Raw genomic sequence first — 18687 nt, 5'->3', positions numbered from 1 at the left:
AAATTGTCCTTGTGTGACCTACCAGTACTGTTTAAATTTTTCTGATTTGTCAAAAAAACATGGCCGCCAGTGGTGACATTTCATCAACATTCTTTAAACAACCTCTTCTAAAACCACTGAATGGATTTTGGTGAAACTTTACATGATCTCTGGGTAGCTCTCTTTCAAAGTTGTTCCAATTGTTCCGGTTCATTGAACAATGGGTCTTTTTGGTTAGAAATAGTTTTTCAGCAATCACACTTTAAAAATCTTTTTATCTAGAGCTTTGATACTTGGCATGTGGTTTAAGGGTATGACTCTCTACCATAAATGACCAAATTATTGCCCTCTGGTCAAAAATGGCCACACCCCTGTGTGTGATATGTACTTACTATAGGCTTACAATAAGAAACATTGAAAGTCTTCTCTGAATCAATAATAGCTAGAGCCTTGATATTTGGCAGTTGTACTGTTTACTGTTATTGTTCAAATTATTGCCCTAGTTAAAAAAAATACATGTGACATGTATATAATATAGGCGTAACGTAGAAGAAAGCTAACTCTAACTATACTTGTACCATTATGTTATACAAACACACTTGAAACCTTGTACACAGGTGAGCGCTTTAGGGGCAATGACCCTCTTGTTCTGTACATAATTTGTTTTTCAGAAAATCATAAATTATCTGGTCATTAACAGTTATGTCTGGTAGGACAAGACATGACAAAGTAGGGACATTTGAGTCCTATGAAAATGATTCTTGTACAGTTCTTATTACTTTAACTGTATATCAGAATGAGAAGTTGTCCCAAGGATATCTGCCAAAAGGAGGAAGAAGGCAGTTGAGCTTAACAACCAAGGCAAATGGACCAGGTGGCAGTGGAAATGAAGAACGTCTAGCCTTGGCATGTGGGTTAAGGGTATGACTCTCAGGGTATGCCAGACAGGAAGTATTAACATTTCAACTTAAATTCCTGATGCTGGCAGTGTACCATGCTTTACCAACAGCTATTCTTCAGAGATGGTGATTGCAAACTGCTCTGAGTGAGCTGGACTACATTCTCTCGTCATTTAACCAAGTTTTTACTCCAGGCAGATCCAGATGTTTGCAAGGATTCGTATAGATTTTATTGAAGAGTGGAGTCAGCGGCTACAGCAGATGTGCTGGGGGAAAAAACTGATACAGTTCATACAACACTTCACCTTGATGTCATCACGGGTCCTCCTAGGCTATCGCTTGTAGTAGTGAATTCTTCCCTGTGAGGTAGATCTGCATCCGGCTTGAAGGTCTGTGGTTCTACCCATGTGCCGTCCTATGCCTGAAATAATGCCAGTAGTGGCACCTTGGGCTTTTCTCCTCCACCAAAAGTTGGAAAGTCTCCATATGACCTGTAATTTGTATGACCCCACTACGAAGAAGGTGGGGTATATTGTTTTGCAGATGGTAGGTCGGTCGATCTGTAGACTATTCAGTTTCCGGATGATAACTCGAGAATGCTTAGGCCTAGGATCATGAAAGTTGATATGGAGATTGGTCATAACCAGCAGATGACCCCTATTAATTTTGAGATCAGTAGGTCTAAGGTCAAGGTCACAGTGACTCGGAATAGTAAAACAGTTTCCGGATGATAACTCTAGAATGCTTGGGCCAAGGGTGATGAAAGTTGCTATGGAGGTTGGTCATAACCAGCAGATGACCCCTATTGTATTTGAGGTCAAAGGTCAAGGTCCCAGTGACCTGGAACAGTTTAACCGTTTTCGGACGATAACTTGAGAATGCTTGGGCCTAGGATCACGAAACTTGATAGAGTGGTTGATGATGACTAGCAGATGACCCCTATTGATTTTGAGGTCAGTAGGTCAAAGGTCAGTCACAGTGACTTGAAACAGTTAAACAGTTTCTGGAGGATAACTTGAGAACACTTGGGCATAGGATCACCAAACTTGAGAGGGAGGTTGATCATGACCAGCAGATGACCCCTATTGATTTTGAGGTCTGTAGGTCTAAGGTCAAGATCACAGTGACCTGAAACAAACAATTTCCTGACGATAACTTGAGAACCCTTGGGCCTAGAATCATGAAAGTTGATAGGAAGGTTGGTCAAGACTAGCAGATGACCCCTATTGATTTTGAGGTCAGTAGGTTAAATGTCAAGGTCACAGTGGCTCGGAAGAGTTAAATCATTTCTGGACGATAACTTGAGAACTCGGGCCTAGGATCATAAAACTTCATAGGGAGGTTGACCATGACCAGCAGTTGACCCTTATCGATTTTGAGGCCATAGGTCAGAGGTCGGTGACCTGGAACAGTTAAACCGTTTCCGGATGATAACTTGAGAATGCTTTGGCCTAGGATCACGAAACTTTATAGGGTGGTAACCAGGTTGATGATGACTAGCAGACGACCCCTATTGATTTTGAGGTCATTAGGTCAAAGGTCAGTCACAGTGACCTGAAACAGTTAAACCGTTTCTGGAAGACAACTTGAGAACACTTGGGCATAGCATCATGAAAGTCGATAGGGAGGTTTATCATGACCAGCAGATGACCAATATCGATTTTGAGGTCAGTAGGTCAAAGGTCAAGGTCACAGTGACCCGGAACAATTAAGCCGTTTCCGGACAATAACTTAAGAACACTTTGGCCTAGGATCAAGAAACTTAATAGGGAGGTTGATCATGACCAGCAGATGACCTTTATTGATTTTGAGGTCAAAGGTCAAGGTCACATTGACCCAGAAGAGTAGAACTTGTTTTGCCAAATAACTAGAGAATGCTTTGGTCTAAGATCACATTTGATACGGAGTTTACTTATGACTGGTAAATGACCCACAATTATTGATTTGAGGACAATGGTTTGGGTCCAATCGCTAAGGTGACTATGTCTTAGACTAGCTGACAAACGATGTAGAATGTCCTTTGTTAAAACGTAAAGCTGGTGAGACCAAATATCTCAGATATAGAATTTTCCTCTGGCTACCTTGCCTAAATGATTTGTGTACCAATGAATCGTAAATGATTTTAATTATGAGCTAGACAATTTCAGGGATCAGGCAAATCAATAAATGTTTCAAACTATCAATCTTCAATTAAAAATGATTAGCTCAAACTCCTATAGGCTGGAGACTCTATACTTGACTGGTCTTTTTGTTGAAGTTCCCATCAGACAATGTCTTTGAATCAACAACATACGAGTCCTATCGCATAGATGCTCGGCCTCTGTCCTCTCAAACTCTTATAAGATTGCCCTGACTCCTGGATGCTCAGCGCCTATGTGCTATCATATGTAGCATTCAACTACCATATAGGTATATCCCCGATGCCTTGGCTGTACTTCGCCAGTAATGCTGAACCGTCTATAAGCTGGAACTCTTACTATCTCAGTAGATAACCAAACTCTGGGTCTCTGTCTCAGCTTCCCGATGCTCAGCCTATATACGCTATCGTATATAGCATTCAACTACCCTTAAGGTAAAACTTCTATGCGCTGGCCCTATAGCTCGAAACCTGGTTGAAATTCTGCAACTCTTCTTCCAAAGTCTTCTTTTTAATAATTTATCCGCCCTGACAGGGTAACTGCAATAGTCTCCTTATCAAGGTACTGGGGTAAATTATTAGTTAAATCCTCAATGTATCTTCTTCTACCGCTGGATACCGAATGAGCTCTCTGTCATCCATCTACCTATTTATACCCCAGCAGACGTGCTATTTTTAGAACTTGTTTCTGATTGATCCAAATTTAAACATAACGTTTTACAACGAGTACTTGCTCTATCAAATATCTGGTTCCCTTTAACTTTTGTATATGACATAATGTGCGAAGCTGGGACCCAGCTATCCATATAATGAACCCATATCAACCATAAATGACCCAAATTCTATTAATAACAACAATTCAACAAAAATTATAGCAATGGCAACATGAAAAGGGAGTCAAGCACTATCTGTGCTTATGTGTTACGTTATCAATATATTTAATATACAAATTATTCTGACAACATCTTCATGGTCTAGTTGGGGTCCCTGCTGTGCTAATTGCCCTCTAATCAGTTACGGTTACATAGTCATTGATAAGCAGCAGATAAGATGGGAGTTGTATATTAGGTTTGGGGGGTGGATGGGGGGACACTTATATAGTAGTGAATCTAGGCCTTGAAAGGGCCAAAATCTGCTATTTTGGCTTTTGCAGAAATATAGACTTCATTTATGGTTTGATTTAATACAAACTTGCAAAATATATTTAGCAAGAATATATCTTTGATTCTATGAAGAAGCGTCAGATCCAGTAATAGGTTCCGGTGTTATGGCCCCTGATTGACCCCTGAGCCAAAAATTTTTAAGTGACATTTTACATTCGATTTTAACCACACTTACACACAACTTAAGTCACAATAAGATCTCGATTCCTTTCGAAAACCGGTTAGATTCCATCATGGGTTCTAAAGTTACTGCCCCTGAATGGGGCAAAAAATTTCTATTTTGGCCCATTCAGCCATATAGAGGTTTCATTTATGCTTTGATTTGATACAAACTTGCACAGAATGTTTATCTTGATGATCTCTAGGCCAGGTTCGAAAATGGGTCGTGTGGGGTCAAAAACTAGTTCTCCAGATAAAATCAAAGGAAAAGCTTTTTAACACCCTAGATGCCACATTCATGACCCTATCTTCATGAAACTTGGTCAGATTATTTATCTTGATGGTTCCTAGGCCATCTTTGAAACTGGGTCATATTAGGTCAAAAGCTAGGTCACCCGGTCAAATCAAAGGAAAAGCTTGTTAACACTTGAGGCCACATTTATGACACTATCTTCATGAAACTTGCTCAAAATGTTTATCTTGATGATTCCTAGGCCAGGTTCGAAAATGGGTCGTGTGGGGTCAAAAACTAGGTCTCCAGATAAAATCAAAGGAAAAGCTTGTTAACACCCTAGATGCCACATTATTGACCCTATCTTCATGAAACTTGGTCAGATTATTTATCTTGATGGTTCCTAGGCCATCTTCGAAACTGGGTCATATTAGGCCAAAAGCTGGGTCAAATCAAAGTTAAACTTGTTAATACTCTGGGTCATATTAATGACTTTCTTCATGAAACTTGGTAAGATCGATTATCTTGTTGATTCTCATGCCAAGTTCGAAACTGGGTCATGTGGGGTCGGAAACTATTCAAAGGAAAAGCTTGTTAACACTAAAGGCCACATTTTGACCTATCTTTATCAAACTTGGTCAGAATTTTTTATCTTGACGATTCCAAGGCCAAGTTTAACAGGTGAGCGATATAGGGGCATCATGACCCTCTTGTTACCGTAGAGATTTTGTGAAGTTTTGAATGTAAGCTTGTTGGTCAGGAACTGCTGGACCAAATGTTTTCAGCTTCTTCATACATCTTTTGCATCATTGAGTTGAGCTCACATGCGAAGTTTGATCCTCTTGCTTATATGTTTGCAAAACTATGCCCCTTTTTTAAACTAGAAAAGTTTGCTAAAGCTTCTATATGTAAGCTAGTTTTCGGTGGAATAGCTTGAAATAGTCGAATACGCTGTCTTTAGGCGTTATTTCATGTGGAAAAGTAAAATTCAAAATTAAGTTTTAATAATATATTTTAAAACGTATTTGAGCTAGAGTTGTGGGCCGAGTGGTTAAAGTCGCTGACTTCAAATCACTTGCCCCTCATCGATGTGGGTTCAAGCTTCACTCTGGTTATTGAATTCTTCATGTGAGGAAGCTATCCAGCTGGCTTACGGAAGTTCGGTGGTTCTACCCTTGTGCCCGCTCGTGATGAAATAACAAACGCAAAGCTGGAAAGTCGCCATATGACCTATAATTGTGTCGGTACGACAAAAATGAGTTATTAGCTTTGGTGCTGCACTTTCATTAAATTTAATGAATACCTAGAAAACGTGCGAACAAGGAAAATTGAAAAAGTGGAAAAAAACCTTAAATATTGTTGCTAGTTTATTCTTTTAGCTCACTAAACCCTACCTTGCCCTATATGCCAAGTTTAAAGTAAGTCTCTTGCATAGTTAGCAAAGTACAAGGAACAATGAAAAGGGAGAATAATTAAAAAAAAATACTGACATCAGAGTTACTGTTATTGCACACTATTCCTCGTTGCCATCTATCAACATTAAAAAGTTCGAAGTGGATCCCTTGCTTAGTTTTCAAGTTGTGCTCCGGACAGTCAGAGTGGGAATAACCTGGGACACAGACGTAGAAGTGTAGAAGAAATACCATCTCTTTTTAATTTTATGATTTCTGCAGTCGTAGCACTTCGACGATATTCCGTCAACAAATCTTGTCCTGGATATGAGTGCGGTAATCTTGACAAGTAGAACATAAAACATCATGGAAACACACCTCTGCGTGATGAATGATGACAATAACATCTGTAAGAATATCCTTTGGAAGCAAAGATTGCAAGCGGACTTAACTTACTCTGTTCGTGAGAGGTAGTGGAAAGTGCAACACAACTCGCACCCCTAGCAACTAGTCCAAATAAGACGTTTCAGGATAGCGTGATAACTTTTTACTGTCGCTGTCTCCGTAAGAGGAATGACAACTATGAAATAACAGATCATAAAATAAGTCATCATGATTATGTGCGTGAACTTAGCCAAAGTTCAGCCAGAGTAGCCAGAACTCTGGTTACTCTGGCTGGCCAGAGTAGTCAGAGTAGCCAGAACACTGGTTACTCTGGCTGACCAGAGTTCAGGCAGAGTAGCCAGAGTTTCTAGGATTTTAACATGTTCTGGCTACTCTGGTCAGCCAGAGTAGCCAGGGTAACCAGGATTTCATTTGCTCTGGTTAGTCTGGCTGGCCAGAGTAGCCAGAGTTTCTAGGATTTTAACATGTTCTGGATACTCTGGTCAGCCAGAGTAACCAGGCCCCGTGTTCACAAAATATTTTCAGTCTTAGCTGAGTTTGATTATGAAACGTAATATGTCATTTCTATCTAAATAGCATGTTTAAAACTGAATTTCAAGTTAATAACTATTTTCAAGTGGCTATTCAGTATTTATGGTCAGTTTCAGTTGGAATTTAACCTTGAAGATTTCGTAAAATTGGTATTAAGATTTCAAACTCAAACTCAGCTGAGATCGAAAAATGTTTTGTGAACACGGGGCCAGGATTTCATTTGCTCTGGTTACTCTAGCCAGAGTTCAGCCAGAGTAGCCAGAGTTCAGCCAGAGTAGCCAGAGTAGCCAGAGTAGCGAGAACATGTTAAAATCCTAGAAACTCTGGCTACCGGTAATCTGGCCAGCCAGAGTAATCACAGCAAATGAAATCCTGGTTACTCTGGCTACTATGCCTACTCTGGCTGACCAAAGTAGCCAGAACATGTTAAAATCCTAGAAACTCTGGCTACTCTGGCTGAACTCGGGCTGCTCTGACTAAGTTCACGATTAGCCAAATGAGTAAGGCTACCTATAGCAACGGCCTAAGCGGATATCTTGTACACAGATATTGAATGAACTCCATTATCCGATAGGACCTTGAATTATAAGAGCACTGAATCCAAGTTCAAGACAATAAAATCTTGAAAGTAGATCCCTCGGAAGCAACGAGAACAAGACAAACAGTGAAAATTGCAGACTTGGTTTGACTGAGTCTGTTCATGAGCAGTAATGGAAAATGCAACACTGCCCACGCCCCCTAGCACCGTGATAATTCGCTCTCCACCTCGGGTTCATGTGGGGTAGTTGTCATTAAAGAAATAATCATGCAGATTACCATGTTTTAACATATCGAATAATTATGTAGGACGAGGATATACGCTTTTGGAATAATTTCACGTGGGTGTAGCCCGAGCGGCGTATAACCGATCTATATTGAGATGTGTTAAAACATGGTACTGCTGACTATTATTTCGATTCTAATATGTAGTTAGTGTAAACAAGTAAATGGATTTCATGACGCCTCTATGCACCATATATAGTAGGTCGACATGACGACAACTCGCAAAATTGTTTTAACAGAGTTAAAATACAGGAAGTTACACGTCCTGCGGAATAATTTTGTAATACGTAGACGAATGTTTTTCTTTTGTCTAATAATCTATACAGTGTTTGAATTAAGTGTAACACCCTTCCATCTTATCATTCCGATTCTGGAACGTCTTCTATATAAAATAGTAGATCAAATATAGTAGCACTGGATCTCGGCGCCTTGTGACGCCAAAGAATGCGTCGATGTGACGTCAGATTTCCTTGTTTTAACGGTTTTTCCGTGTTAGAATTAGATTTACAGCACTAAATATACTTTCATTCACAGTTTTTTTCCGGACATTCAATAGGGATAACCCCATTTATTTTTATATAAACATTTTGCAATACAATAGCCGTAAAAGAAGTCATTATGATTAAAAGAAATTAAGACGAAAATAAATTCACCAGTGAAATAGAACTTGTTCGAAAACGAAATGACAAGTAAAATTTGCTGAAGTTTCTTTAATGTTGTTGTTGTCAAACTTATGTTAGTGTACAAAACATTGAAAAAAATATATGTCTACTATTTATCAGACATGGATTCTAGATTTCTTTAACTGTAGTTTATATTTGCTAGTTTGTTGTGGCGCTATTCATCTCGGTTCATGTTAATGGACTCGTAGCACTCGCCGGAACATAACATCAAAACTACTGTTTACTTCAGCAGGGGATTCCATGCCCAACATAACTTTTGATCAGATTGAATGTGCTTTTATTTTTATGTTGTAGCATCCTTGTATGGACTTCTCTTAAGATTTTTGTCAGGCCCCTGTGAACTTGAACTTTGACTTCCTGACCCCCCAAAAACAATAGGGGTCTTCGACTTTATTCAGCCAAATCATGCTATCAAGTTTGAAGGTTCTTGGTCAAGTTATTTTCAAGTTAGCATGTAGAAATAGTTTTCAATTTTCAGGTCCCTGTGACCTTGACCTATTGACCCCAAAAACAAAAGGCGTCTACTTAATCAATCATGGTAACAAGTTTGAAAGTTCTGAGTCGAGTGGTTCTCAAGTTATCGAGGGGAAACTTTTTAATGTTCATGTCACTTTGACCCCAATCTTTGACATATTGACCCCAAAAGCGAGGTCCTATAATAAGCTCAATCATGCTTTAAGGTCGAGTGGTTCTCCAGTTATTGAGCGGAAACTTTTTAATGTTCATGTCACTTTGACCCAGACCTTTGAAATATTGACCTAAAAAGTAATCGAGGTCTTATAATAAGCTCAGTTATGCTTTAAGGTCGAGTGGTTCTCAAGTTATTGAGCGGGAATCTTTTTGAAAGTTCAGGCACCTGAGACTGTAGCCTTTGACTAACGCCACAAAAATAAAGTGGACATGTTCTACGTAAGCCCAATCACGCTATCAAGTTTGAAGGGGTTGGGTCAAGTGGTTCTCCAGTTGTTGAGCAGAAACCGTTTTTAAGGTTTCTGCCTCTGTGATCTTGACCTATTGACCTCAACCACAATATGTGTCATTTACTTCATAAGCCAAATCAAGCTACCACGTTTAAAGGTTTTGGAACAAATGATTCTCAAGTTATTGGAGGGAAACCGTTTCCAGTATTCCGACCCCTGTGACTTTGACCTTTGACTTACTGATCCCCTAAACAATATTGGTCATCTACTTTATTATCATAAGTTTATAGTGCAGCCATATGGTGACTTATTTCGTAAAATCGTGCCATCTGTGTGGACTTATAGGGTCTTAACACTTGGTTTTGCTGTAACTCTGTAATTCCAGCAGGCATGCAAATTTTGATTCCATACCTCATGTTTTTATTTCGATGTAAATGAGATGTGAAACCAAAATTTGTAGTCCTGTTTGGCGCCATATAACCTGTACTGTGTTGGTGCGCCGTAAAACCCAAATAAATAAATAAATAATCAAACTTTGTAAAAATGTTACTGGGTATTATCTTTTACGAAAACGAAAGGAAGTTGCTGTAATATCCAAGATGGTAGACTTTTCGGCCATTTTAAAAATGGCCGCCAAAATCCAATATTTCTTCCAATAATCTGCTTCAATGCCAAATATTTCTAAAACAACCAGCAAAAAAAGCAAAATATTTATACAGTATGATATTTAGGGCTTCATACTGTATTTGTTGACATATATTGGATGTTACTGTTTTATCAAAATGGCCGTCAAAAGTAAAATGACCGCCAAAATATTAATATAATGTAGTGATTTACTTCATAAACCGAACCATCATTATACTGTAAATTCAGAACATATTGATCATGAATATGAATTTTAAATAGAAATAAATAAAAACATATCATATCATATATATCATATGGGAAAGATTATAAAGACATAAGACGATTTTACACAGCCTATTTCAGCAACAGACCTAACATACTGTTTTATGTAGTTTGTAAAGCTAGTTGGACACTTTATTTTACGAGATATATACATATTTGATTCCTACAAAATTAATATTTATCTATGTACCTTGCGCTGCAAATTTATTAAGAGTATATGTTTATTATCCAAGTTTATAAGTTTATCAGCCGTTGCCATAATTACCAATTGGCAATAGCTATACTGCTTCTGAAGAAAATGTAATATTTGCATTTTTTAAGAGCATGTGTGAAATGTAAAGACATTAAACATCAAACCATACTCATCTTCATCGCCAGTGTCAAGCCAAATCCACTGTTTCCATTAGGCAATCCCACATAGGGGTTGACCGCAAACTATTATAATTACAAGTGTGTTTCCATTATGTATGCAGTTAATTATCATAGTCTTTGTTATCAAATTATCAACGTGTCATATGACTAAAGTGTATACGTATTTAAATGGCTAATGTTCACTGATAAATAACATTCATTTGTCTGCTTAAAATACTCGTATTTCGACCAAGTTGCACCTAGTTAGAAACGACTTTCACAAGGCCAAACTTCTAAAAAGCAAACTTGAACGTAAGCGACGTACACTCATAGTCACAATGAATAAACAAATATAAAGTTATGAGTAATATCAGGATCGATTTGATTACTACTCTGCATAGGTGTTTTCCAAGACGTCAACATACTGTAGGGAGACAGTAGTCTTAGCTCAATAGGGAGAGCAGGGCCTCCTTGGCCGAGTGGTTAAGGTCGTTGACTTCGAATCACTTGCCCCTCATCGATATGGGTTCGAGCCCCACTCGGGGCGTTAAATTCTTCATGTGAGGAAGTCATCCAACTGGCTTACGGAAGGTCGGTGGTTCTACCCAGGTGCCCGCTCGTGATGAAATAATGCAAGGAGGGGCACCTGGGGTCTTCCTCCACCATCAAAGATGGAAAGTCGCCATATGACCTATAATTGTATCGGCTTGACGTTAAACCCAACAAAATAAATAAACAATAAGGAGAACGCAGATCTACGGATCGCGGACCCCGTGACTATTTGATATTTTAGAAATAAAAAAGGATTGTGTCCTCCACCTCTGACTAATGTTGGGAACAGTTACTTGTAAGAACAGGTTTGTATTGGTACGGAATCCAGGAACACTGGTTACGTTAACTACCCGCCATTATATAACTGAAATACTTCTTAAACCGGCTTTCAACCCAAAACAAACAAACGGTAGTGATCTTGCTATTCCCTTTGAGGTATCTGCAGAATAGAATTTCAGCGACTTTTGTATTAATAAATCTGAAAACATACGGACCGCTATACACTTACACACTGTGTGTCTGGGACAAATCTTTAATATCAGATTGGTTAAGACTCACAATGTTATAGAAAGCCATGTTAAAACAAACTGTTGACAATTTAAGAAATTCCTGGAGGAACTCTTACGAATAGTAGCCAACTTTATATGTACATTACGTTATATACCAAAGCTACTATGTTAAAGAAACTTAGGCTAGAACCAACAGCCACAAAAACAACATGCTTGTATCCTGCCTCCCACTTATCTTAGATTAGATTTTGGAGACAGTAGCTGATATCCAGTAAGAGCACCATCTAGAAAATAACAAATTGATTGATGGACGGACTGCTGTCTAGATATAGAAAAAAAATCATTCAACTGAATATTCACTAATGAAAGACCAGGTTGACCAAACAAAGTACCAGAACGACATTATTCAGCCACTTTACCAAACTACATACATGTTACAAGCTACCAGAACCATGATCATTCACAATCTGACTGTCTTGCACTGAACTGAGCACCATTTTGAAGGTCGGTGTCATTTATCTTAGCAATCACGGTCAAATTGTATGCATTGATGGGGAGTTATCGACACTAGTATGTTGTTAACATACAGTGTGCCTACGGGTCACAAACTAAATCCCAAAAGTAGCATATATTTACCGTTGGTGTAAAAGGAAATGCTTTGTAATGACGTTTTGTTACTACAACGCCTCTCACTTGTTTTTTTTATTTTAAGCCTATACAGCTACAGTTAGGTATTGCCCCATATTGTAACATGTCCAAACTCAGTGCTGATAAAACAGAAATATTAATATTGATATCACAACATAATTCTAGGGCAGTGTTAACATGTTGAGGAAACCCAGTGACTCTGCTACCATATATGTGAGAAATAAATGAATCTCGGACAGCGTTAGACTTTGACATGTTCTACTCTATATCTACAATTGCACCTAATAGGTCTGATCAGACGGTACCTGACTTGACGCAATCAACACCTTTACGATTTGCTTTCCTATCCTCGCATTAATAAACTTTTGCAATGCATTATTTAATGGTATTCATAACACCATATTGCACAAACTACAACATGTACAGAACACAGCAGCTCTCACTCTAACTAGAACATCCGATCATAGTCAGATTAGTGTAGAAGGAGCCACATTTGGCTTGCAGCGAAATACTACCGTACAAAATACGTACTCAAACCTAGTTTCTATACAATCTTCCTAAGTCTTATTATTACAACATGATAGAAGTTTATGAGTAGAACAGGGACACACGATCAAAAGACACGGTTTCATTAGTAGTACCAAAGTCTTAATTCAACCTTGATGTGCGTCATCCAGAGCAACCACTGAATTTCACAGACCAGAACTCTATTAATGGTTGTTTAAGTATAGTCACCAATATGAACTTCTTATGATCTGAAGTTTTTGGTGGTATTTTTTTTTTTTTGAAGTTGGACACTTTAAGGTTTCTTATATCTATTCTTTGTACATTGCACACTATTTTAATCAAAAGTAGATCCAGTAATGTTTGGAATATTGTATGGGTGGCTGCATTCTTTGAATGTTTGAATTATATTCAAATTATCCTATCCACGTTTTGTTAAATATTTTGCAGAAGTTAAATGACTCATTCCTTGATAAGGTTTGGGATCACTTTGAAATTATAAACCAGGCACGTAGCAAACATACACAATTAAATTGGCTAATCTCTTTCGTTGCAATAAGAAGTCAAGATCATGCAACGGAAGTTGCTACATACGCAATCACTGCTTACTTCATATTCTGTTTAACAATTTAGATACAGTTTTGCAATTTATTTCGTTATCTAGAGCGCTCTATCCTACTATTTAATTACTTATATTGTAATAATCCTGAACATGTGAAATATTACAATCGTACGCCGTCTATGCTAAAGGTTTAAAAAGGCAAACTTCTATAACAGAACTATAACACAATATCAAAAATTGAAAAGAAATAGGTGGCTTTCAAGCCTAAAAGAAATTTTGAATAGGATCTACTGCAGACGTAATTTTCACGCATAATGGTTATCAAGTTATTTTCAGACGCCATAGAATATCTGATATATCTTATAAATGTACTTAAGTGTATACAATTACCAATTATTCCATGGTCACATTATTGAAGAAAATCAAATCAAATAGAAATCAAATAATTATACCCAATTATTGCCCGGGTATGACACCGGTACAAGTCATCCGAGGTTAGAGACTAATTCAGATAGTTCGTGACATCCAGTTTACAGTGAGATAAATATCTTCTTTCTTTATTATTGGTAATTACATAATTTTCAATGGCATAATAGGTAACTTAATTATATGTATTATATTTCAGAAGATCATAAACAAGATTCTTAAAATTTATCAGATCAAGATTTCAGTGTAATACAATGTACTTGGTTTTAGATGTCGTTGAGATATATCAACCATCACGCTATGTTTTTAGTATTTGTTTTATAAATCAGTATGTTAGTACAATGTCTGCCCAATGCTAATGTTCAACCCTTGTATAAAACTTCTTAAAAGGACTATTAGGCTATAGCCTAATATATGATATTTCAATGCATATTTCAACACTGGGACGTGGAAATATGTTCCTTACACCCAATAGTTTCTATAATCATGTTTGCTATAACCACTTTGTTTTACATTGAAGGGACATTTAAAATTGTTCCTTATAACCAAAAATTTACCAAAAATTCATTATAACTGTGTTCGTTATATTTGAAGTTAACTGTATACATTAATTTTGCTAGCGTGAAATCACAATGGCGAGGTACGAGATCACAAACGAGATCATAATGCGTTTTGTGCTTCTCCATCATGCACAGGTAATAAGCGAAACATCACGACGGCGAAACACGAAATCATGACGGCAAAGCACGAGATCACAAGCGCAAAATCTCGAAATTTTCTTAATTTCGCACTTCGCCATCGTGATCTCACGCTTCGCCACCGTTATTTCGCTCTTCACGCTTCACTAACATGCGCAGGTGATACGCGAATGGCGAAGCACGAAATTGCTCAAATTTTGCGATCTCCCATCTCGCCGTCGTGGCCTCGCGCTTCTCATATTCATAGAGAAAGCAGAGCGTGAAATCATGAACATTGCTTAATTTCGCACTTTGCCATCATGATATCTCGCTTCGTTGCCGTCATTTCGCGTGTCACGCTTCTCCATCATGGACAGGCGATACGTGAAGCGCGGAATCACGATGGCAAAGCTTGAGTTATGACAAAATTCCTTTTAACAGCTATCGTATATATATATACTTATAGACATATCCCTTGAATGATATATCCAGTCATAATAATATTTTGAAAGTGTTTTACAACGAACCACATGTTTTGAATAAATATTTGCACACATGTAGGCCTACATGAACCACAGTTTACAAGTGCAATATTACACGAATATCTAGTAAAACAATATATTTTATATAAAAGAAATGAGAAAGAATACATTATTCTTGCAATATTTATGCTTCAAATATACGCTAAAATTTGCACTATTTGCCGTTCTCACATTAAAAAAATTATCAAGGGGAGGATACCCCGACCCCCACATTACCTCTGCGTACTATGTCAAATGTCCCAGCTACGCGCCTGTAAACTAATTATAAGTATACATGATAAGTTCTATGGAAATATTACTACACGGTAGGAAAGTAGTCCATATTCATCTTGCAATATATAAGGAAAGGTGTTTATTTCAATTTATGTGGAGAAAACAAACTAAATGACAACATACATGAATTGCTTTAATCAGAATATTACGTTGTATTCTCTGCAGTATGCATCAGAATATGTTTGAATACTATCTATCTTTATTACGAGTTGTTTTGTCATTTGGCTCCAGACTATTATTCTTATTGATCTTTGATTTTTAACACCCTGCAAAGAATTTTAACAGATCAAGGTGTCTGTGGTATAATTAGCGAGACTGCAACGGAGGGAAGTAACTCATTTTCTGTAATTCTATAGTAAAAAGAAAAAATAAATGGCTGAAATCTATTCATAAAAGTGTCTTAAATCAATATTTGCATAAAAATGATTTAAAAAATAGATTAACTGGCTAAAAATGTATTGAGTGTGTTTGATCCGTACTTTTCTTCATATATTTTATGAATGGCGGCCATTTTGAATAATTTCAGCCATTTTGATTTTTTCAACTTCCTTTCAGTTTTGAATTAAAGACACCATAACAGTTTTCAAGTTCCTGCCCCCCCCCCCCCCCCCACCCCACTGTAAACAATTGGGGTCATCTACTATAGACGCCCCATTGTGAGATCAAATTTGAAGGGTCTGGGTTATGTGGTTCTCAAATTATTTGACAGAAACCGTTTTCAAAGTTCAGACCCCTGTGACCTTGACATTTGATCTACTGATCCTTAAACCTATAAAGGTCATCTACTTCTTACGTCCAGCTATGGTACCAAGTTTGAAGTTTTTATGTTTAGGCATCGCCATAGTCACAACTTAATATCAGTTCATATTTTCAGGCCGAGTAGTTGGTCAAGTTATCATCAACATAGAAGCATGATGATTTATAGCACATACGACGCTTGTAAAATGTTTTGAGTCTTTTTTAGACCGAAAGTTTACCCCAAAATATTGAAATTTTACCCGCAGTCAAATTCCATTATAACACATTACAAAAGACAAAATTTAGTTCTTTTTGAAGTACAGTATGTATACTAAAACTCTTACGGATTTCTTGTCGATATTGTTCCTGGTTATTGCATTAGACACACGTTTTTATGCCCTGTCCGTCCATCTTTCCGTCCGTCACACTTTATATCCGATCAATAACTGGAGAAGCATTTGACCTAGAATCTTCAAACTTCATAGGGTGGCTGGGCAGCTGGAGTAGACGACCCCTATTGATTTTAGGATCACTCCATCAAATATCAAGGTCACAGGGGTTAGAACATGGAGTTCTATAACTCGAGAACCACTTGACCCAGAATGTTGAAACGCATGATTGGACATGCATAGTAGATGACCCCTATCGACTGTGGGGTCACTTTGTAAAAGGTCATGGTCACAGGGGCCTGAACATTGAAAACCATTTCCGATCAATAACTTGAGAACAACTTTACCTAGAATGTTGAAACTTCCTAAGGTGACTGGACATGCATAGTAGATGACCCCTATTGATTTTGGGGTCACTTTATTAAAAACAGTTTCCGGTCAACAACTTGAAAACCACTTGACCCAGAATGTTGAAACTTCATAGGATGGTTGGTCATGCAGAGTAGATGACCCCTATTGATTTTTGGGTCACTCTGTTAAGGCTATAGGGACCTGAACATGGAAAACCATTTCCGATCAATAACTTGAGAATCACTTAACCCAGACTGTTGAAAATTCATAGGATGATTGAACTTGCAGAGTAAATGACTTCTATTAATTTTGGGGTCACTCTATTAAAGGTCAAGGTCGCAGTGGACAGAAAATGGAAATTCATTTCGGGTCAATAACTTGAGAACCACTTGACCTAGAACCTTCAAACTTTAAAGTATGACTGGACATGCACTTACTGATTTTGGGGTCATTCAATTAAAGAACAAGGTCACAGGGGCCTGAACATGGAAAACCGTTTCCAATTCATAACTTTGAGAACCACTAGGCCCAGAATGTTGAAGCTTAGTGGGATGACATTGAATTTTACAGGGAGATAACATAGTTTTTCATTGAACAGTGGACCTATATTAAATATCACATTTTTATATGTGTGAACAGATTAAACAAATTGGATAAACTGATGGTGTTTAGATTTTTGTGTATGGTTCAGTAACCAGGTAAAATTTCAAAATAATTCCCTTTGACTTTGTTCGTCGCGGTCATGCTTTACAACTGGCTGTAATTATTTTTTACATGTATTGAATATATATTGGGTTTGACTGCACTAAAATTTTGTCATTTTGGCCAGAGAAAAAATGTGGAATAAAGGCATAATACAGGTAGTGAAATGCACATCCTTTTACTTGTATATGTTCACATAGATATTGTGGACACAGTTATGACAAAATTATTGACATTATTATTTCCACTGAGTCATCTTTTATTTCTATGAAAATTTGCATGTAAGATTTTGAGTAAAATCACCGCCACTGTGGCGATGCATTAAGGATGTACGAGCGAATTTTTTCTAACGTTAAGAAATTGTTCATACTCTGTGAGCTTGAAGAACATTAGTTTCTAAGACAAACAAGAGCAGAAAAAACATAGGTCACCGAACTCGTTTTAATTTTATAGGGTATTTTCTTCACCCACTGTTTACGCATTTCTGAAATTTTGTAAAATTGAAAAAATGTTGGTACTTTATAAAACATATAATATCCTACTTAATTTTATAGGGATTTCAGGTCTTACAGGTTAATATGAATATATGGTGATGTTAGTATTATATAAGCATAACTGTCACTAACAAATCTCTTTAAGTTTTACATGTTGACATAATTACCCCACCCACTTTATTTTCAATGGAAAAAACGTATTTAGATCTACAAAAAAAATTCTGACGTTAAGATTTTCAAAATATTTTGCAGCATTAGTGACACACAAAAATGCTTCAAAATGGAAAGAAAAAAAGTTGGGGTCACCGTGCATCTAAGAGATTTATTAAGAAAAAACTGTTAAAAAGTGGTGAATTTTGATATTTTTGTTCTTTTAGTTTTAATTTAAATTTTCTAGATAATATAAAGTGCTATCTTGAAAACTTTTATTTTATTTTTAGCTTAACATTATATGTACCCGTCAGAAAAAATATCAAAACCAAACCTGATCTACTTTAATAGATATTTGAAATTACCTACCCCTACCCCATTGTAAATCTTACGTCAATTTTAGGCAAATGCCAGCCAAAAATAAGGGTGAAAATTTTTTTTTCGCAAAAAGCATGATATATTTGGTTAAATGGTACATTATAGGCCATATTTTAATTATTTAGCATTAATTTTTGGCAAAACTTTTGTTAGAAAGCAATATTCGAAGAAACATTTTTCAAAATGGTGGATATCCTGAAAAAAAACGCTC

The sequence above is a fragment of the Mercenaria mercenaria genome, chromosome 1 (genome assembly GCF_021730395.1).
Source record: "Mercenaria mercenaria strain notata chromosome 1, MADL_Memer_1, whole genome shotgun sequence".
NCBI lineage: Eukaryota > Metazoa > Mollusca > Bivalvia > Venerida > Veneridae > Mercenaria > Mercenaria mercenaria.
Note: the sequence above shows the minus strand (reverse complement) of the source record.